The sequence below is a fragment of the Entelurus aequoreus genome, linkage group LG22, assembly GCF_033978785.1.
Source record: "Entelurus aequoreus isolate RoL-2023_Sb linkage group LG22, RoL_Eaeq_v1.1, whole genome shotgun sequence".
NCBI lineage: Eukaryota > Metazoa > Chordata > Actinopteri > Syngnathiformes > Syngnathidae > Entelurus > Entelurus aequoreus.
This window is the reverse complement of record NC_084752.1, coordinates 16,186,094-16,198,069: the sequence shown is the minus strand read 5'-3', so window position 1 is coordinate 16,198,069 and position 11,976 is coordinate 16,186,094.

Here is an 11,976-nt window from a genome sequence, read left to right as displayed (position 1 = left end):
GATTTCTTCTAATGATTGTGCTCTAATCAACACAAGTTGCTCATTAAGAGGAAGAAAAGAAGGGAATAATTAACGTAAGGTGAAAATATTGTTTTTTAAGACCTCTTAATCCCTTTTTTTGAAAACAATTTGTGGTCTTACCTTTATTAGTATATGTCAGCCTGCATATGTTCACCAAGAAAAGCTGTGTTACTTTATGGTAAACATTTGCTGTCATTTATTTTAGTTTTTAAAGCATCTTAGCTCGTTTTCTTCTCAGTTGAAGGACAGCAGCAACAAGCGAGAGTACTGTTAACCTAACCGTATGACATTTCTCTGAAGGTTATTGTCTGTTCCGCAGGGATAATAATGTCATACTTACATTAAAGACATTACAAAGGAGGTAGAAAGACATACGGCCTGATCTGCTAAGATCCAAATAGGAATTGCTAAACAGCGTGCTCAGAGTATATAATAGCGTGTACTATTACTGGGCATGTTGTGTGTGATCTACACTTGTACACTGCATGTACAATTGACAACTGCCCACCCTTTTTATGTGCGGATTTTGTGTGTATACCAAATGTCACCGTGGAGACACTCATTTCACTCCACATTTATGGCATCATATGGTCCAAACTGTGGCGTTTTGTCATGTTGTTAACATGCAGCACACAGATATAATATGTACCACTTTTTCCAGGGTGTGTTGAATGTTATTTATATATTCAAAACCCAAAACCAGTGAAGTTGGCACGTTGTGTAAATCGTAAATAATTACAGAATACAATGATTTGCAAATCCTTTGAAATCTGGACTTGTCAGACCACAGAACACTTTTCCACTTTGCATCAGTCCATCTTAGATAAGCTCGGGCCCAGCGAAGCTGGCAGCGTTTCTGGGTGTTGTTGATGAATGGCTTTGCTTTGCACTTACAGATGTAGCGACCAACTGTAGTTACTGACAGTGGTTTTCTGAAGTGTTCCTGAGCCCATGTGGGGATATCCTTTACACACTGATGTCACTTTTTTATGCAGTACCGCCTGAGAGGTCAGAGGTCACGGGCATTCAATGTTGGTTTTCCGCCTTGCCGCTTACGTGCAGCGATTTCTCCAGATTCTCTGAACCTTTTGATGATATCACGGAGCGTAGATGGTGAAATCCCAAAATTCCTTGCAATAGCTCGTTGAGAAATGTTCTTAAACTGTTCGACAATTTGCTCACATATTTGTTCACAAAGTGGTGACCCTCGCCCCATCTTTGTTTGTGAATGACTGAGCATTTCATGGAAGCTGCTTTTATACCCAATCATGGCACCCACCTGTTCCCAATTAGCCTATTCACCTGTGGGATGTTCCAAATAAGTGTCTGATGAGCATTCCTCCACTTTCTCAGTCTTTTTTGCCACTTGTGCCAGTTTTTTTTAAACATGTTGCAGGCATCAAATTCCAAATGAGCTAATATTTGCTAAAAAATAACACATTTTACCAGCTTGAACGTTAAGTATCTTGTCTTTGCAGTCTATTCAACTGAATATAGGTTGAAAAAGATTTGTAAATCACTTTATTCTGTTTTTATATAGAATTTACACAACGTGCCAACTTCACTGGTTTTGGGTTTTGTATGTATATATATATATATATATATATATATATATATATATATATATATATATATATATATATATATATATATATATATACACAAAATGCATCCATTTGCGCGTAACTGTGCTAGTTTGCATGTACTTTCCAAACTTACTAAATATAGATGCAAAAGAGCAGCCGCAGAACAGTTTTAGTCTTGATGAATCGCATTGTGAGGGCTAAATGATTATACTTGCATTGCCTCACCCCAGTATTGGAGGCGTTCTGATAATCAACATATAATCTGCATATTTATGAAGACAATACACGCTAAATGGAATTGTGCTTTCTAATTTGCTCAATTAAGTAACACAATCCTGCCTGCACTATTATCAAGTTTGAACATATCTTATACGCACAAACCTTTAGTAGATCAGGGCCATGGTGTACAGTATATGTTCATGCAAACCATATATTGGTGACATGTTGAGGATATGCGTCATCCATCCCAGTCTATGAAGAATTGCAATTAGCGGGCAACTCGTTTCGTCACAGCCTCATCTCATGTTTCTGCCTTGTATTTGATCCGGAGATGTCCAAATTCAGCAATATTTACTTCAGAAAATGTTTAAAACTATTGGAATCCTACGGAAATATATGTTCAATGGACAAATATTAATATTTATTTTATGTTATCTTCGTCAGTAATTTAATGTTTCTGCCTCACCGCACTTCACAGGTCAAGTCCCAAAATACAACCTACCTTTTTATTGTAAAAAAAAATCTTAATTTGCTGCCTCTGTATGAATACAGTAGGGAAAGGGATTCATATAATCACATTCCTCGGTGTCCGCTGAAAATAATGGAAAGCGCCACTAAAGCATCTGCAGCTGTGGTCGAAGTTGTCAAAGACATTTTAAGTGCATTTCCCCCCACCCCAATTCGTCACGTTTTATGTGTCAGGTAAACCATGACGAAGGCCGCCATATGAATTTCCTTCCTACTGCAAGTCAAATGTAGCTTCTAAAAAGGTTTTCGCCTCCCTTATACACTATATTGCCAAAAGTATTTGGCCACCTGCCTTGACTCACATATGAACTTGAAGTGCCATCCCATTCCTAACCCATAGGGTTCAATATGATGTGGGTCCACCTTTTGCAGCTATTACAGCTTCAACTCTTCTGGGAAGGCTGTCCACAAGGTTGTGGAGTGTGTTTATAGGAATTTTCCACCATTCTTCTAAAAGCGCGTTGGTGAGGTCACACACTGATGTTGGTCGAGAAGGCCTGTCTCTCAGTCTCTGTTCTAATTAATCCCAAAGGTGTTCCATCGGATTCAGGTCAGGACTCTGTGCAGGCCAGTCAAGTTCATCCACACCAGACTCTGTCTTCCATGTCTTTATGGACCTTGCTTTGTGCACTGGTGCACAGTCATGTTGGAAGAGGAAGGGGCCCGCTCCAAACTGTTCCCACAAGATTGGGAGCATGGAATTGTCCAAAATATTTTGGTATCCTGGAGCATTCAAAGTTCATTTCACTGGAACTAAGGGGCCAAGCCCAACTCCTGAAAAACAACCCCACACCATAATTCCTCCTCCACCAAATTTCAAACACTCGGCACGGTGATTCATCACTCCAGAGAAGGCGTCTCCACTGCTCTAGAGTCCAGTGGCGACGTGCTTTACACCACTGCATCTGACGCTTTGCATTGGACTTGGTGATGTATGGCTTAGATGCAGCTGCTCGGCCATGGAAACCCATTCCATGAAGCTCTCTGCATACTGTATGTGGGCTAATTAGAAGGTCACATGCAGTTTGGAGCTCTGTAGTAACTGACTGTGCAGAAAGTACGCGACCTCTTTGCACTATGCGCTTCAGCATCCGCTGACCCCTCTCTGTCAGTTTACGTGGCCTACCACTTTGTGGCTGAGTTGCTGTTGTTCCCAAACTCTTCCATTTTCTTATAATAAAGCCGACAGCTGACTTTGGAATATTTAGGAGCGAGGAAATTTCACGACTGGATTTGTTGCACAGGTGGCATCCTATGACAGTTCCACGCTGGAAATCAGCGGCCCATTCTTTCACAAATGTTTGTAGAAACAGTCTCCATGCCTAAGTGCTTGATTGTATACACCTGTGGCCAGGCCAAGTGATTAGGACGCCTGATTCTGATCATTTGGATGGCTGGCCAAATACGTTTGGCAATATAGTGTATGTGTTGTCACAAGTGCCCTGAATCGAGCAATCATGACAGAAATATCACAGCGCATATAAGACGGACGAAGGATCATAAAAGCATTTCTTTGCACAGTTTGATGTTGGTGTTTGTTCTAAAGAACATATGACGAACCAGGACGCGCCCCCCTTATAAGCTTCCTTTAACAGTGGTGTTTTGAAACCAAAAAGAATGCAGGGTTCCAGTCTGTCGGGAAAAGTATGTCAAGGTATTTTCTACTGTTGTGTACGAGCCAACATTGACAGGGTCTACCTCCAAGTCCTGCAGCTTCACGCTGCAACGATGCAAAGGAGGGACAGTGTATCATCGTACTAATGTTTACACATGAATGTAACCTGAACACATTTTAACCAAACAAATTTACTAAAGCATACTAACTGCATTTTGTGATTACTGTGGTAGATGATTTGCAAGGGTTTTATTTGGATGGTTTGTATTTTTGTTTTGTTTATTAGTGTTTTTGTTATACTTGTTGACCCTTACAATACATGTGTATTGTTTGCCTTGTTACCAATAAAACGCATGATAATCATTTAAGTGTATCTGTAATACGCAGCACAGGCCTAACATACTGAACTTTATGGACCATAGGGCGCACCGGATTATAAGGCGCACTGCCGATGAGCGGGTCTATATCATTTTCAGGACTTACGCAGATCTCAAATACACATCAGCAGGTACCAGAAGGTAAGAAAAGTTGGGTTTTGCATAATATTGCGAAACAAAACGCCAGATAATATGTCTGCTAATGGGTGCCATTTTGCGGTCCTTATACACACACCATAGTAATACTTGTATGTCTGACTACAGTAGCCGTAATGGGCTGACAATCAATCAAGCGGTGCGGCTTTAAAGTCGTACTAAAACATTTTGACAGATTTTTGAGTGCCGTGTGTAATGTTCTTTATTTTCAATGGAACATTTAAAGTTTTGGTGTTTACTGGCATTATATTGCAGTCTACACGTATCTCTTATGTGTGACTACATCTACTGGTCACACTTGTCATTTCACCATGTACAAAATAAAATTGCTTCGAGGTCGGTAAGCACAACCAGAATTATTCTGTACATTAGGCATACCAGGTTATAAGACGCATTGTCGATTTTTGACAAAATGAAAGGATTTTAAGTGTGCCTTATAGTCCAAATGTGACGTGGGAGCTCGAGCAGACATATTTATGAGAATGTCCATTTTGTTTTTAAAAGACCCGTAGTGTCCAGATTAACGTAACAGTTCTCTTGATGTATTTTTTGCTCCTGAAAATGAATCCGGCTGTACTTGGAATGTCCCTTTTCTATTGCCAGACTCGACGTGACTTGGTGCGACGTCATCTACAGAAGTGGAACCTATTTCCCCACAGAGACAGTGTGGATAAAATGCATGTAAAACTATTTTTGATCCCTTAATTCAGGGGTGTCCAAACTTTTTCCACTGAGGGCCGCACACTGAAAAATCAAAGCATGCGGGGGCCATTTTGATATTTTTTATTTTAAAAACCAATACAAGATATGTATAAAAAAAGATACATTTAGGCCTCCACTCAAAAGGTTTTGGTCAAAAAAAATATTACAAATGTGTCATTATTTAGTATTATTATTATTATTATTATTCAAGGTTTAAATCTCTAGATCAACATTAGGTCTATCTGTCAATATAACGCTTTTAAAGATTTAAGTTGTATGCCATTTTTGTCAAGGAAAACCGTGTTTTTTTATGGAAAAAAACACAAAATATGCAATATTTTCCCCCGATAAAATTTTAAAGTGGAATATTTGAGATTATATAATAATTGGAGTCTTAAAAAGGTCAATAACTCATAACAACATTGATTTTAATTCATTATTTTTTGAGCAATGACACTTAAAAAAAAAAAAAGTCCCACTAAAATTATTGGGGATCCAAAAGGGTACTGCTCAGTAAAGTTTAAAAAAATTAATCCAACATTTTTTTTAACTTTTACCACAATAGTCTCAAGATCAACTTCAGATCTATCCGTCAATTATAAGTTGTATTGTTGTTTATGTTTTTTGTTTGTTCGTTTTAGGCCCTTCTTTAAAAAAAACTTTGTTTTTTAAATGGCAACCAAAAAATATGCAACATTTTCGCCCCAAAATATCTCAAAGTGGAATATTTAATATGAAGTAAATGGAGCCTTGAATAGGTCAATAATTCATAATGACGTTGATTTTGATTCATTATTATTTTTTAAAGAAAGAAACAGCCTGCATGGCAGCTTTGTGTTATTAATGTAAATAATGCAACATTTTCTTGTTACATTTCACCTGTTTGCTCTTTTATACCACTTTTTATGTTTTTTGTTTTTTTTTCATCGTTTTTTTAGAATGTGCCGTGGGGCCGTTGAAAAATTACCTGCGGGCCGCAAATGGTCCCCGGGCCGCACTTTGGACACCACTGCCTTAATTGCATGTTTTTTTGTCGCCCTGGTCTATGATTACTTCAAATGGTCAAAAAAGAATCGCTAGTTTCATACTTCCCTGTTCTTCCATCTCCTCTTCGATAGTAACCATGGCCTGTGTTTCCTCAAGCATCTCAATAAAAACATCAGTAGAAGAGGATGCAAAATACAATACTAGCGGTATACCTTATTTTTGTTTTGTTTTTGTGCACCGGATCTGATTTTCTTTCTAAGTTTTTCCGCATATTCTGACACACTGCTTGGCACTCAGCATCAAGGGTTGGAATTGGGGGTTGAATCACCAAAAATTATTCCTGGGCGTGGCCACCACTGCTGCCCACTGCTCCCCTCACCTCCCAAGGGGTGATCAAGGGTGATGGGTCAAATGCAGAGAATAATTTCGCCACACCTAGTGTGTGTGTGACAATCATTGGTACTTTAACTTTAACTTAACAATGGTTGAGTCTTTAAGATTTTTCCCATGCAAACTGACCAAAACTTTTTTTATTTAAAGTCTGAGTAATAACAAGGAATTCAATTACACTCCTCCCACCTGGTCCGTCCCATTTTGCACCAGTCAGTTTGACTGGAGAGGTCTATACATTCCTCGTATGCCCATCATTTGGAAATGTATGCGGGCTGACCTTCTTTAGTTGTATTGCTTCAATCTGCAACGATGCATCTATAGACATATTTGATCATTCCTTCAAATTCTGTGCTTAAAGACCTACTGAAACCCACTACTACCGACCACGCAGTCTGATAGTTTATATATCAATGATGAAATCTTAACATTGCAACACATGCCAATACGGCCGTGTTAGATTAGTAAAGTGCAATTTTAAATTGCCCGCGAAATATCCTGCTGAAAACGTCTCGGTATGATGACGTTTGCGCGTGACGTCACGGATTGTAGCGGACATTTTGGGACACCATTGTGGCCAGCTATTAAGTCGTCTGTTTTCATCGCAAAATTCCACAGTATTCTGGACATCTGTGTTGGTGAATCTTTTGCAATTTGTTTAAAGAACAATGAAGACAGCATATTTTCGCCTCGGTTTTATACAGAAGTCGAGGCAGAAATAAGTGTAACCTTTGAGGGGGGAAATCTGCGAAACAAAACTGGACACACAATCTGCCGCCTTCTCTATGAAAACGATGCCAAAAAGACAGGCATGGTAGGATGGTGTTCAGTATAGGGTCTGAAGAGGCTTGGGGGAGGGCGAGGGCTAGACGGATCCCAGGTCAGTGAGGTCACACAACACTAACTGCTTCCAAATAAATTGTATTTCCTTCCAAAATGTAAAAAAGACCCATATGCCTACAGTACATGCAATCAATTGGGTTATGTGAAAAATTAAAATTAAAACAAAAGTCTGGGCAGGCATCTACGTGACTCGCATATGTGACGCCAGAAGGCGCCAAGGGATGGTTCACCCAGGGCATTAATCTAGCCAAGACCTCTAGTCATCATTTATAGGTACAGAACTGTGAAATAACTGCCAATGTTGTCAGAATTAGAGGGGCCCTTTTAAATTAGTGGTATTGAATGTATTTTATTGCAAAGACCTTGCAATTCTAGTCCTTACACTGCATTTGGCTTCTGTTTGAGGGTTAGCTGTAGTTGCTGAGCAAAATAGCTCCAAAGTGTCCCACAGTTAAAGGGGTCCTATCATGCGAAACCAACTTTTTTGGTACTTGTTTTTGTATAATTGGGGTCCCCATAACTCCTGAAAATGTGAAATCAAACCATGGAGGCATGGCGGATTGATTATAAAACAATTTTGCCTTCTTCCAAACAAGCCGTTTGGAATTTGAGACTTAAGTGACACATTTTGTTACGTCAGCAGATATCTCCATACAAGGTAGAGGTTTACCTGAGGGAGCCTTGCGTGAGCCCGCCATTTTATCCAGTTCTAATCTTGTATGTTTGATGGTCGTGTGATGGGTGATGAGCCAAGGAGACGCCAACGAGCAATCGTCGAACAAAAAGCTTTATTTGTTTCAGCGAGCCTCGGACTGGAGCTGCAGTCTCCAGGAGAAGGAGTGGGCCGAATCTCTTCTGCCGTCTTCTCGGACCACTGTGCTTAAATACCTTTTACACGAAGACCCCCACTCTTTCTAACTCTAGCCTTGGAGGCGGCCAGTTTGTTTGTACAAATGCAGACAACAATTGGGCGTTGTCACTTTGCTCAATAGAGTCGGTTGACCTCCAACCCCTGATCTCTACTCCTATTGGGGGGGCTCTTACCAGATGTCGTTATTGTATTTGCACTTCCTCCTAAAATCCAACTGCTGCTGTCCTTTAAATTCCTCAACGTCCTGGGAGAAACGGCCCCCACTCTCTGGAGCGCCTGTGATGGACATGTGCACTTTTGACCTTAATAGAATAATCCTCTAAAGGATTCTGTGACCAAATACAAACATATGCTAGTTAACAATCATATAGGAAAATTGTATAGGGTATTATTTACCTCACTAGTCAATAAGTTCCTTGTTTTTCCTCTATCCTCTTGTGGGGCAAACTGGCTCGTAAATACACATGCATGCTTAAATCCTCTCCTGTTGCCATTTCTAATAAAATTAGCGTATAGTCCTAACCAGTGACGTGCTGTCAGGGGAGGCAAGTGAGGCAGTGCCTCACCTTGCCACCAGGGGGGTAAAAGGCTTAACCATGCGATGTTCAAAAACGAAGTAATAAAAATAAAATAAGTTTGAATATTTCTCTTTTGGTCTATGCTTTCTATGTGATTTTGGTGTGGTTCCTGTATATTTTGATAATTTTCATGGTCAAATTTGCGGAAATTCCGTGTTTCCTGATGAAAATAACGCGGCAGAGGAGAAGTGAGGCAGACACAGGTGGTGCCTCCACGGCTACACACAAAGTGTATTGAGCGTGTGCGTGAGAGGGCGCTTGCTTGTTGCCGCGGGGGAAAAGGCAGGCCATGAGGCAGCAAGTACCTCTGCCTCAAGGTAGGGGGCGATATATTGTCAACTTGCACGTCAATGCCTCAGCAGTACTCTGACTCGCCACACTGGGAGAAGTGGGGGCGCTCAAGCTAGCAGACACATGTCTCTCCAGCGGAAGCCAGCCTTTTTTTTTCTTTTTTCTTTTAAACTGTATTTATATCAAACATGGCATTTTTATTAGAGTAAGCTATCGTTTGTGGGTGTTTTTTATCAGATGCAAAAATATTGTTTTATTGCTTAGAATGAAATTTAATTAAATGAATATGTCTGCCAATATGGAGGACTATATACTGTATCCAAGAATAAATACTCCTCTAAACTGGACTTTAAGATAAAATGAATGTGATCATACAAAGTACGTTTTCATGGAGGATAGCTATTGCTGCTTCAGGTACAAATACAGAAAGGTAAGATACACTCACAATACTTGATTTATTTTGTTAAAAGCGAATGGGACCAAAAAGTATTTAATAACAACTTTATCAAATACTTTTTGGACCCATTTATCATATCAAAATGTCATTATGATAACGTTTTTATGAAAGCGAATAACTCCCTTCTTTTTCCTGTTACTCTAATGTGCAACCTAAATCAACAATGATTGGAGCTGCACATATGAATTTAAGTTAAAAAAAGAAGAAAAAAAAGTCCAAAAGTATCTATGCCTCACCTGGTGTTTAGTTCACCGCTCGTCACTGGTCCTAACTTATAAATGTCAGTAGACTCAATATGGAAGTGCTAAACTCTCCAACATGGCTGACGGGGAAAAGACACAGTCTAAGGGGGGCTTGGTTTGGAGGAGGGCTTTGGCACGTTCTGTAAATAAGACCGCCCACTAGGGTTGTACGGTATACCGGTATTAGTATAGTACCGCGATACTAATGACTCATTTTTGGTACTATACGTCTCTGAAACGTACCGGTCCCGCATGAGAAAGTCAGCAGATACTAACAGTAAATGAACAAGTAGATTAATAATTCATTTTCTACCACTTGTCCTTAATAATGTTGACAAAATAATAGAATGGAAAATGACTCAATATGTTACTGCATACGTCAGCAGACTAAATTAGGAGCCTTTTTTTGTTTACTCACTAATAAAAGACAAGTTGTCTCATATGTTCACTATTTTATTTAAGGACTTAACTGCAATAAGAAACATGTTTAATGTACCGTAAGTTTTTTTGTTAAAATAAAGCCAAACAATTTCTTTGTGGTCCCCTTTATTTAGAAAAGTACCGAAAAGTATCGAAATAATTTTAGTACCGGTATCGGTACCAAAATATTGGTATCGTTTCAACATTACCGCCCACAAAACGGCGCATTCTGAAGAGACCGTCAGAAAGCGGCTTGAATATGGTCTGTAAAACACAATCTATAGACCAAAGCACTACTATTACATGTTATGAAAACCACAAAAAAGTGTTTTAAATGTAGGAAACAAATCATAATATGACCCCTTTGAGTGTTATGTTCACGTTACCGTGTAAAAAAGGTACACCAGAAAGTCTAAAATGTTTTCTTTTAATTGATCATGGAATAAATAATAATTAAAGCATTTATCACACAGAAATATTAGCCATGTTAACATGTGTGCATTTTTCTTTCTCAACATGCATTTTGACCCTTTAATACGGTTTGCTCTTATCCAGATACGCATTTTGTCGTCGTTCGCTGCAAACCTTGACATGCACCTTCAAAATAATCTCACCTCACATAGTTTGAACAGCATAGACAAAGTCTCTTGCACCAGAGGTTGCTGCAAAGGTCGGACACAATAAAACAGATTAGTTTACTTATTTTCTTAAAGATCTTGAGGATTATGAAACAACAGCAGAAAGCGAGTTCAAAGCTAGAGGATCTGAAGGGCTTGTCTGTGAAAACATGGGCAGATCCATACTGATGGCTGACCACAGCCCCTTAGCCATAAGACAACATCTGCCAGACAAGAGCTTACACAAGGAGCTTCGGGATAAGTCACGGGCGGCTGGCTATGTGGCAGTGGTGTGCCGTCAAGGCCAGCAAGGCCTTCTCTGCTGGCCTAACATAAATCCCGATCGTAAATTAATAAAAGTTAATTTTATTTTTTATTTAATTTTCATAAATATATAAAAGTACCGTAATTTCCGGACTATAAGCCGCTACTTTTTCTCCTCGTTCTGGTCCCTGCGGCTTATACAAGGGTGCGGCTTATTTACGGCCTGTTCTTCTCCGACACCGACGAAGAGGATTTCGGTGGTTTTAGTACGCAGGAGGAAGACGATGACACAATGATTAAAGACTGACTTTTCATATACCGGTAGGCTGGTTATTTTGATAACGTACAGGCGAGCACTTTGTATTACTTTGCACCGTTGTATTATTTGTACTCTGCACAAATGCTGTTCGCCATGTCAAAGATGTGAAAGTTTGATTGAATTATTGAAAGATTTATTATTAATAAATGGGACGCTTTCGGTTCCCAAACAGTCATCTCTGTCCCGACAATCCCCTCCGTGGTAGCAGGAACCCCTATTTACTACGGTAATTACACATCAAAACCCTGCGGCTTATAGTCGGGTGCGGCTTATATATGGAGCAATCTGTATTTCCCCTAAATTTAGCTGTTGCGGCTTATAGTCAGGTGCGGCTTATAGTCCGGAAATTACGGTATTCATCATATTCTCTTCATGTCATATTAGGCTCCAGTGTTGCTTTTTTTAAATTAGTACTTTTATCCAATCAAAATTCAGCGAGCTAGTTGCCAGGGCTGTGTGAATTCTGCCGGATGCCTTCTAAACCAACATTAGC